This window comes from Acanthaster planci, linkage group LG21 (genome assembly GCF_054643075.1).
Source record: "Acanthaster planci isolate LZ-2023a linkage group LG21, COTS_SCS, whole genome shotgun sequence".
Classification (NCBI taxonomy): Eukaryota; Metazoa; Echinodermata; class Asteroidea; order Valvatida; family Acanthasteridae; genus Acanthaster; species Acanthaster planci.
Window position 1 is genome coordinate 10,029,225 of NC_141797.1, and position 10,614 is coordinate 10,039,838.

Below are 10,614 nucleotides of genomic sequence, written 5' to 3' on the forward strand. Positions count from 1 at the left end.
CAAGAAAGCCAAAAATTACAGTAATCCAATGCAATTTAAACGCTTCAGGCCCACAATCGGGGATTGGTTTGGGGAACGAAGCATGCGACGGAGACGAAGTTGAGCATTGGAAAACGGCCCGGGGTACTGACAGATCTTCAATTGTGGGTGCCGTCCACAGTCAAGTGAGAATTTCTAGCCAGCTCATTAGCATGAAAAGTTTCCCGACAGTTTCTTTTGAAAAGGAGATTATTTGGCCCCCAAATTGTGAGATTGTGTAAAACTTTGTCAGGATCAACTCCCTGGTTCTTTGGGCTTCCATCTGAGAGCAGCGTGGATAAATATTTACCGTTGAAAAACTGTCGTAAATAAGTGCCCAAAAAAGTAGAGGGATGCCACTTTAAAAATTGCTATATGCAGACTTCGGAAATAATCTCTTTCGGGGTGATTTTGTTTTGTGTGAATAATTAAAAATGTAATTGACCCACCGAAACTGAAAAGAAAGTATAAGATAAGGGACATGACAAAGATTTGGTTTTGTTTCAGAAACCCCAGAGATGCTGGTATGCATGTTATTGATGGGTGCATGATTCCCCGGCACAATGTTGACTTTTTTTGCATTCTTTTCAATTAGCGTTTGAATACGGGCGATTCACAATAGTCCGCCTCCAAGAGTTTGTAACGCGTTGACCAATCTATATGCTCGAAATCTGTCGACCAAATGCGCGTTTGGAAAGGGTCGACAGATTTTGCGCAATTGGTCAACGCGTTGCAAACTCTTGGCTTCTAGATATTATGCACTAATACCGACAGCTGCCCATGGTGCTGCCATGCTCGGCGTCCCCAATGTCCATTTTGTCGTTTTGGGGGCGTTTTTTTTGGGGGGGGGAACCTTATTTCTCCTGGGTCTTCCTTTGCTTCCAATTTTTGATACCTTTAAAGACAGAAATCCTCAGTACTTAGTTCTCCCCGCTCGTTTGTTTGGGCACAACTTCGTGTGGGACGTCACTTGAAAATGCTAGATGATTCTCATCTCAATTTTTGGTACGCCTCCCCCGAAGTACGGGGAATGTCGCTCACACCAGGGCAAGGCAGACTTCACGAGGGTGTGAGTTCTTTCATCCACCGACGGTTGCTGGAGCTGTCAGAGGGCCTTGCTTGATGTAGTTATAGTGTTCCTGAAAGCTATTGTCCCGTTCAAGAGTGGACAAGGGAGGGTATACCCGCAGTCCCCACCAAAGAGGTAATTCCTTGAGGTTGGGGCACAATTTGTGACAGTGTCCTTGTTACATCCAAAACGTTTACCACCTCTCATGACCTGTAGATAGGTCATTATTTTACTCTGTAAAAATAACACAAATCTCTGTATTCGGCCTTGCAAGAAGAACAACAGTGTCAATAGGGAACCCCGGAAGAAATAACTTCATTTTTACGGAACCCATGTAACAATTGATACCGTCACAAATTGTGCCCCAACCTTGAAATTATATAATTTGCACTCCCCAAAAAGTTCTGGATCGGTCCTTGGTTCCATTTCAGTTTCTTTCTAAATTTTTTTTTCTCGTTTTTAAAGGATACTTTACTAATGTATTAATGCTCAAAATATTCATGAACAAAACTGTGATGCCATTCTGGGAAAAAAAATAGCTATCACATACATAATATATTTCTCGGCAAAATTAATTGCCAGAATATTGAATAACCTTTGTTATTATTGGCAGGAAAATGCACCACAGTGAGCGACTCATCGTCACAAACGCTAGATTGAAAAATATGCGCCCAAAGTACCTTAAAAACCGAACCGGAACTTCTTCCTAAAATGACATACCAAGAGCTCCCGTACTTTTCGCGAGCAAAAACATTGGAAAGGAGTGCACTTCTTAATTTTCAGTAATCCAAAGCGATGCCAAAGTTTTTGATAAATTGAAGCCTTATGATTATAAAGTTGCCCAAAAGTATTTGCCAGAGGAAAATTCACTTAAAGGTGCTCTTCAACCTCTGAATTGTCCATCTGTTTGAAGCATCATTATCTTGCGTTCTCTGTTCGCTCGGAAACCGTTGAAGTAGCTCTTTCCTCGACCAGCCGGTGCTGAGGCTCAACCTCCAGGGATGGCGGTGAGCGACGGTGGTGGGGGTACCGCCTGAGGGCGAATCCATGGCGGCCAGCAGGGCCCAAATTTTTCTTAATAAAAGACGAACCTTTTTAGAATTATTTCATTTCCCTTTCTTCTAAAAGCGCGCAGCAAGCCCCCTCCCCGAATGTAGCCCTGACCCATCATCAGGAATGCCACTGATTAAAGTTCAACTAAAAAATTCCAAAATATTTTGGCGCCCTGCGATTTTGGCCCCCGTGAAAAATGGTTCTGGATCCGTCCTTGCAATCGTTAGTTACGTGATTGGCGCCGTTGTTAATTAAAGAGCTCGAGATTCTTGCTCAGTCCACTTATTTCTGGCAACTAGCTGACAGTCCTCCCAGTTTTTCCAGCTCAATCTAACGTGGCTTTTTGAAATTTAATAATGTAACCGAATGAAAGAAAATGAGATGCCACCAAACATCTACATTTCTTTGTAGAGCAATATTTATACAATATCATCCACGACCAGGAAAATTCAACAGGTGCCTTATCAATTACTAACTCATTTCGTTATGAATTGATCGCACTTTCATGATTTTTATTTGACAAAGAAATGGCAATCCCTTATCAAGACAGACAAAGTCACTCTCTACGTGATTTTATACCTCGTTCATTTCTTTTGTTTATTGCAAATTCAAGTCCGTACAGGTATTTACACCTTACAATGCAGTGCTAAAAATCGGCTTTTTAATGGCCATTAAAAGTTTTAACAATTAATGGTTTTAATTTAACTAGTTAACTAATGGTTTCGAGAGTTTTAGGCAAAGCGTAATTTCTGCCAATGGCAAACGGGCGTCGCTAGACCCTTTTGAAGGGGGGGGGGTGCTATCATTCAAATTGCCAACTAACCCTCGGTTTAGTTCGAAGGTGTAACCCGTAGCCTGATGTCCCCTTCCGCTCCTTTCCTTATCCATTCTTGTCGGAAACCCGGAACCACGATTTTGACAAAACTGGCAAATAGGGGCGACACCTTCTATGAACACCCGACCTTCTGGCGACGCCCGTGAACTAATGACAAAGGTCATCATGGCCTTTTGAAATTTACCAATTTTGCCATTTTTTTCGTAAGTTTACACTGGGTACATCATTTGAGCTTGGTAATTCATGGCGTTCTCAGTCTAATCGTGCATGTGAATCACGGGATGGGCTAAAAGCAGAAAAACCACTAAGCCAAGAAGTGATTTCGTGAACAGTGCCCCTTGCTGAACTGTAGCAGTATCAATGTGTAATTTTGGGCAAGGATTTTTAAAAACTTTTTGAAACACTGAAAACAAATAATGATCCTTTAAGTAGCTTCTTGGTACTTAATCATTATGAAGCAAGAAATGAGACGGAGCGAACCCCCCCTTGCTTTGTGTTGGTCATTGTAGTTTTTGAAAATTTAGATTGTGTTCATGCAAAACTGTGGAAATAAATGAACAATGAACAATTGTTTCACTTGAATCTCAGGAATTCTTTTCAGACATCTGAGGGGGGATGTGCTAGGTAACAATAGTCTAGAGTGTGTATAGCAACTGGACATATAAGAGGCACCCCTCGGTCTCATTTCTTGCTGGATACTTAATAGAATAAATAGTGTAAAATTAAAGAAATATCTTGAATACTCTCTGAATGTAACAAAAGTCGAAAACCTCTCGTCAATGTTCCTCATCTCCCTTAAAAAGAATTCAAGTTAAGTTACTCTTCAAAGGGGAATTTTCATTATATAGGCCGAGTGAAAAAACTCTTTATCAGACACAAACCTAGCTCCAAAAGAGTGAACATAATCGAAAAGTTGTCCTCTATACGTTCCAGAGTTTTAATTCTTTAAACCTTACGTGATGTATTGTAATTTTTAGAAATAGGTCCCCTCATAATGACCCTATAAACGTTCAACTGTATTTGTGTCAGCAGAGTAAGGAGCGATACTACGAAGCTGTACTGTGAACACCATGAGTTCAACGTTCCTGACTCGTCCTCGCACCTGTTGTACGACTTAAGAATTTGTAAGTCGGAACTGAAAGGGAACATTTTCTCATGTCTTCAGTACACAGCTTCGCACTATGCATTTGTCGGACTCAAAGAGCTAACAAGGGTTTGAAACAAACTGGTTTAGAAACATTTTTGGCCTTGGTATTTAACTTGCTAAAACTAAAAACTAAACCAGTGTCGGCCCTTTCCACGTGGAGCCACTGTCTGAGCGTGTTATGAGGACCTGGGCCCAATTCAATGGCACTGCTTACCGATGGAGAAAGTACCACTGGTTAGCATGGAACTAAGGATATTCGCCTCTGCTTACCCAGCTAGCACAGAACTTCAGCGCTGGTGCTGTAAGCATATAAAATGTCCATGCCCAAACTTCCGTGGTTAGCAGAGCCATTGAGGTGGGCCTAGGTTAATGGGGGAAACGTCGGCGTTCAGTCACCGGTGTCATCCCTCTCCGTAGTCCCTCAAGAACCTACATAGAAAGAGATTTAGAAATGATTTTAAAGTCCCAGACTAAGAAACTCAAACAACACAGGGGACGATCAAAAAAGGACTTGACAGATTTGGCTTTAATCTTCTCTACAAATAGTGACCCGTTAAGTTTGAATGTGTTATGCGGTCAAGTTTTGAGAAAACTTTTGGACACTGCCCGAGTTCATTTCCATTCGGGGAGGTCAGAGATCTTGCAATAAAGTAACGGTCAAATTGAAGCTGCAATCCCAAGAGGATATTAGCTGGAGACTTGGCATAAGACTTAGAAATATTTGACAGTCGTTCTCAAAGCATTGAGAACGTACTCATTGCAAGGTCAGTAAGAAAGGAAACAAATTGTTGACCAAAATTAAGACTGACATTAGGCATGAAAGAAGCCTCCAACAGCCAACAAATATAGTTTGTAAAATCTTCCACTTCCTAACAGACAAAGAGAACCCGTACTCTGAAAGCTTGAATTCAGACATACCTTGGTGGTCTGGAAATTCTGCCGGGAGCTAGCCATTTAGGAGGTTTAGTAGGTGGAAATCTGCGGCGACTGTAGTGATCCACACCCGGCTGATGAGATGGACACAATCTTGGAGGTGAAATCCCGAACTGTGCATTCAAGAAAATATAAACAATGGAGATTAGCATCTGAAATAAGCAAATTCACCCATACTCACCTGCATTAAAGACCTGCAAGATTTGGGGCTTCAAATGAAAAAAATTCCGAGTTGTGATTTTAAGATGAAAAATATCACCCAATCTTTCATTTTTATCAACTAACCTTCAGGTTTTAACTGGCAAGCAAATCAAGCGGAGCAAAGTGTTGCCGGCCAGTTCTTCCAGCTTCTGGTCACTTGTCGTCATCCAAGACATGTCCATCTTGACAGAATAAGCTGCCCCTCTCTAAACAAGACATACAGGTGGCGAGGCCCTTCTTATCTGGCTGACCCGTCTAGCTGTGGAGATGAAAAGAAAAACACTTGGCCATTTCTGGCCTGATTAGTACTCAATATCTGCGATTTACCATCAACCACCAAGCACGACACAGGTAGCGAGGAAGTCATGACTCATTGTTGTCCAGCTGTCGAGATGAAAAGAAAAGCATTGCCTCAAAAAGAAAAACATTACTCGGCCAAGTAAGTACACATTTTTGCAAATTTACCAAAAGAACATGAAAGTAGCCTACATCGCTTCACAGAAAGGTCAAGCTATGCCCTAACTAAATGTATAATCCTTTAATTTTCTTAAGTAGGCCTCACTGTATACATTAGAACACTAGGCTACTTCTACTTGAGCATACAGCCAGATTCATCAGTTCAACAGTTTTTCTAAGATGACGGTGTAGAATATCCCTACGAGATTTTTCCCAAGAAAGTAGCACAAAACCTTTGAGCAACTGTTTTTGAAGATGAACGTTTTAGCTTCACAATTTATTTGCGAAAAGTGAAATTGTTTCAGGAGATTTTCACGAGGATTGCATTTTTCGTGTACCTCCCAAATTTGGCTTATAGACAATCGATTTATTTATTTTTCAGAGAAGACTACGTGAAATCATTTCGCAAATATTGAGGATTTCGTGGCAATTTATTTTTCGTAGATAACGAAGTGAACTCGCTTGGCATTTTGAAGATAGACCAATGAAATCATTTAACCACTTTTTGTAGGTAAGAAAGCAATTTGTTCAACGATTTTTGCAGGTAAGGTAGAATCGTTTACCAAGCTTTTTGGGGATTTCATAGCGAAATTACCTCACTTTTCAATTTTTTTGTAGAGTCGTAACTATTTTGTGCATAACGCAATGAAACATTCAACAATGCTTCAAAAAATGCTTCGAAATATTTTCCGTAAATAACCAGAGAAAATTGATCCGATTTTTTCTCGAAGACTTCATATAATAAAGTCAGCAATTTTAGCTCAGGGATTTTGTGAGGAAATGACGTGACAAGGTTTCAGTTTCGCAGATAGCGAGGGGAAATTATTTGGCAATTTTGTTGTAGATAGCAAGGTGAATTACCCCTTGCACGGATTGTGGAGTTTGTTAAAAATGCTTTGAAACTTTTCCCTATATAGCGAGTGAAAATCGTTAAAATTTTCCTCTGGGGTTTTTGAAGTGAAACAACCTTGCAATTTTCTTTACTGGGTAAAATCGTAATTTACGTAGATGAAGTACAAGTTTATTATTTCCAGTGACAACGGAGTGAAACTGTTCAGTATTATTTCGTAGATAACGAGGTGAAATCCGAAGATTTTTCGCAGATAACGAGGAAAAATCGTTCGGTTGCATTTTGCAGATGAGGTGAAATATTTCGCATATTTTGTTGCAATTTGCTTGTAATTTGTTTTGTAGTTGATTTCGTAAAAAGCGACAGAAAATTGTTTAAATTTTTTTCGAGGATTTTCGCCGCCAAATATCTTTGTAGATTGTTAGAGAAAATCGTTCGACAATTTTTTGAAGATCTCATAGTAAAATAGACAGAAATATATAGAAGAAAAAAAAGTTAAAACGTTCAACTTTTTTTCGCATGTCACCCGGTAAAAATACGTTTGTAACATTCTAGAAATGGTCGGAGAGCGATGGGTTGGTTTCATTCCTTCAATTATCGTATGCCATGTCTTTCAATCATCTCAATGCACTCGTTTTATTGTGACCAGATTAAACGCACTCGTCACGTTGTTGAATTTGACGAGCACATTCAACACGATCATTTGGTAAAATAATACATTCAGTGTTTTGGGAATGACTAGGTTGGAGGGCAATCGATTGGTTTCATTTCGTCAATATCGTACGGGATCTTTCAGTTTTGCTCGTATAAGGCATCTCAATGCACTCGTTTTATTGTGACCAGATTAAACGCACTCATCATGTTGTTGAATATGACGAGCGCAATCAACATGGTCACTTTAAAAAAACGAAAATTTCGGAATTTCGGAGAGCAATCGCTTGGTTTCATTTCGTCAATATCGTATGGGATCTTTCAGTTTTGCTCGTTTAAGGCATCTCAATGCACTCGTTTTATTGTGACCAAATTAAACGCACTCGTCATGTTGTTGAATATGACGAGCGCAATCAACATGGTCACTTTAAAAAACAAAAATTTCGGATTTTCGGAGAGCAATCGCTTGGTTTCATTTCGTCAATATCGTATGGGATCTTTCAATCAAGCTCGTTTAAGGCATCTCAATGCACGCGTTTTACTGTGACCGGATTAAACGCACTCGTCATGTTGTTGAATATGACGAGCGCAATCAACATGGTCATTTTGAAAAAACAAAATATACCCATTGAATTGGAGAGGACGTGATGCAATCGATATCAAATTTATTTGGAAATTGGTATTTCGGAGAGCAATCGGTTGGTTTCATTTCGTCAATATCGCATGGGATCTTTCAACCAAGCTCGTTTAAGGCATCTCAATGCACTCGTTTTATTGTGACCAGATTAAACGCACTCGTCATGTTGTTGAATATGACGAGCGCAATCAACATGGTCATTTTGAAAAACAAAATATACCCATTGATTTTGGGACGACGTGATGCAATCGATATCAAATCTATTTGGAAATTGGTATTTTGGAGAGCAATCGGTTGGTTTCATTTCGTCAATATCGTATGGGATCTTTCAATCATGCTCGTTTAAGGCATCTCAATGCACTCGTTTTATTGTGACCAGATTAAACGCACTCGTCATGTTGTTAATATGACGAGCGCAATCAACATGGTCACTTTAAAAAACAAAATATACCCGTTGATTTGGAGACAACGTTATGCGTTCCATTTAAAATTGATTTCGAAATTGGTATTTCGGAGAAAAATCGTTTGGTTTCATTTCGTCAATTTTCGTATGGGATCTTTCAATCAAGCTCGTTTAAGGCATCTCAATGCACTCGTTTTATTGTGACCAGATTAAACGCACTCGTCATGTTGTTGAATATGACGAGCGCAATCAACATGGTCATTTTGAGACACAAAATACACTCAGATTTTTTGGAAACCACGTGATGATTTCGATTTAAAATTTCTCTCGATTTTGGTATTTCGAAGAGCAATCGGTTGGTTTCATTTCGTCAATATCGCATGGGATCTTTCAATCAAGCTCGTTTAAGGCATCTCAATGCACTCGTTTTATTGTGACCAAATTAAACGCACTCATCATGTTGTTGAATATGACGAGCGCAATCAACATGGTCACTTTAAAAAACGAAAATTTCGGAATTTCGGAGAGCAATCGGTTGGTTTCATTTCGTCAATTTTCGTATGGGATCTTTCAATCAAGCTCGTGTAAGGCATCTCAATGCACTCGTTTTATTGTGACCAGATTAAACGCACTCGTCATGTTGTTGAATATGACGAGCGCAATCAACATGGTCATTTTGAAAAACAAAATACACTCAGATTTTTTGGAAACCACGTGATGATTTCGATTTAAAATTTATTTGGAAATTGGTATTTCGAAGAGCAATCGGTTGGTTTCATTTCGTCAATATCGCATGGGATCTTTCAATCAAGCTCGTTTAAGGCATCTCAATGCACTCGTTTTATTGTGACCAGATTAAACGCACTCGTCATGTTGTTAATATGACGAGCGCAATCAACATGGTCACTTTAAAAAACAAAATATACCCGTTGATTTGGAGACAACGTTATGCGTTCCATTTAAAATTGATTTCGAAATTGGTATTTCGGAGAAAAATCGTTTGGTTTCATTTCGTCAATTTTCGTATGGGATCTTTCAATCAAGCTCGTTTAAGGCATCTCAATGCACTCGTTTTATTGTGACCAGATTAAACGCACTCGTCATGTTGTTGAATATGACGAGCGCAATCAACATGGTCATTTTGAGACACAAAATACACTCAGATTTTTTGGAAACCACGTGATGATTTCGATTTAAAATTTCTCTCGATTTTGGTATTTCGGAGAGCAATCGGTTGGTTTCATTTCGTCAATTTTCGTATGGAATCTTTCAATCAAGCTCGTGTAAGGCATCTCAATGCACTCGTTTTATTGTGACCAGATTAAACGCACTCGTCATGTTGTTGAATATGACGAGCGCAATCAACATGGTCATTTTGAGACACAAAATACACTCAGATTTTTTGGAAACCAAGTGATGATTTCGATTTAAAATTTCTCTCGATTTTGGTATTTCGGAGAGCAATCGGTTGGTTTCATTTCGTCAATTTTCGTATGGAATCTTTCAATCAAGCTCGTGTAAGGCATCTCAATGCACTCGTTTTATTGTGACCAGATTAAACGCACTCGTCATGTTGTTGAATATGACGAGCGCAATCAACATGGTCATTTTGAGACACAAAATACACTCAGATTTTTTGGAAACCACGTGATGATTTCGATTTAAAATTTCTCTCGATTTTGGTATTTCGGAGAGCAATCGGTTGGTTTCATTTCGTCAATTTTCGTATGGAATCTTTTAATCAAGCTCGTGTAAGGCATCTCAATGCACTCGTTTTATTGTGACCAGATTAAACGCACTCGTCATGTTGTTGAATATGACGAGCGCAATCAACATGGTCATTTTGAGACACAAAATACACTCAGATTTTTTGGAAACCACGTGATGATTTCGATTTAAAATTTATTTGGAAATTGGTATTTCGAAGAGCAATCGGTTGGTTTCATTTCGTCAATATCGCATGGGATCTTTCAATCAAGCTCGTTTAAGGCATCTCAATGCACTCGTTTTATTGTGACCAGATTAAACGCACTCGTCATGTTGTTAATATGACGAGCGCAATCAACATGGTCACTTTAAAAAACAAAATATACCCGTTGATTTGGAGACAACGTTATGCGTTCCATTTAAAATTGATTTCGAAATTGGTATTTCGGAGAAAAATCGTTTGGTGTCATTTCGTCAATTTTCGTATGGGATCTTTCAATCAAGCTCGTTTAAGGCATCTCAATGCACTCGTTTTATTGTGACCAGATTAAACGCACTCGTCATGTTGTTGAATATGACGAGCGCAATCAACATGGTCATTTTGAGACACAAAATACACTCAGATTTTTTGGAAACCACGTGATGATTTCGATT

At 39.3% G+C, this 10,614-nt stretch overlaps 1 long non-coding RNA gene across 1 annotated transcript; it reads right to left on the reverse strand.

Annotated features, from left to right (window-relative positions):
* Positions 1-2,711: 2,711 nt before the first annotated feature.
* Positions 2,712-8,912, reverse strand: LOC110981230 (uncharacterized). Its single transcript, XR_002598417.2, has 3 exons — positions 5,341-8,912; positions 5,041-5,168; positions 2,712-4,551 (listed from the first exon to the last, which is right to left on the reverse strand). It is a non-coding gene; the product is annotated as an uncharacterized LOC110981230 (long non-coding RNA).
* Between the last annotated feature and the right edge of the window lie 1,702 nt (positions 8,913-10,614).